Genomic DNA, 532 nt, shown 5'->3' on the forward strand with positions numbered 1-532 from the left:
CTGTTGCTGTGGTACAAGCTGCAGGCACCTCCCTGGGTGGACAGAGTTCAGAAGATACTCAGATCCTTTTTAAAGGGATAGTTCAAATAATTTTTTGTAAACCTTGTCATGCTCCCAAATTAACCAGTGTGGATGGAGTAAGTGTCCTATGGGGGAATAATGTTTTTTACTAGATAGGTTTATGAACAACTCTTTAAGGTGAAAATAATCTTGGCTTGCGGCTTTGCAGCTTGATCTAGCATCAACCATGGAGTAATGGGTTACTGCAAGAAAATCTTAAAGGGATAGTTCTGATATATATATATATTATGTTTTCTATTTCTTACCTGCTATTCCTCATACTAGCTCCGGATAGTTAAGACACAAACCAATGCAAAGTCAATGGGGACAAGCTCCTGTCTGTACAAGCTGACTAAACTCACTGAGGATTTACTCCACAGTGCACACATTAAGTACATCTCTCAGTGAGCTTCAGTCAGCTTGTGCAGACAGGAGCTCGTCTCCACTCATTCTACATTGGTTTGTGGCTAAC

This window comes from Notolepis coatsorum, assembly GCF_963971535.1.
Source record: "Notolepis coatsorum genome assembly, chromosome: 16".
NCBI classification, from domain to species: Eukaryota; Metazoa; Chordata; class Actinopteri; order Aulopiformes; family Paralepididae; genus Notolepis; species Notolepis coatsorum.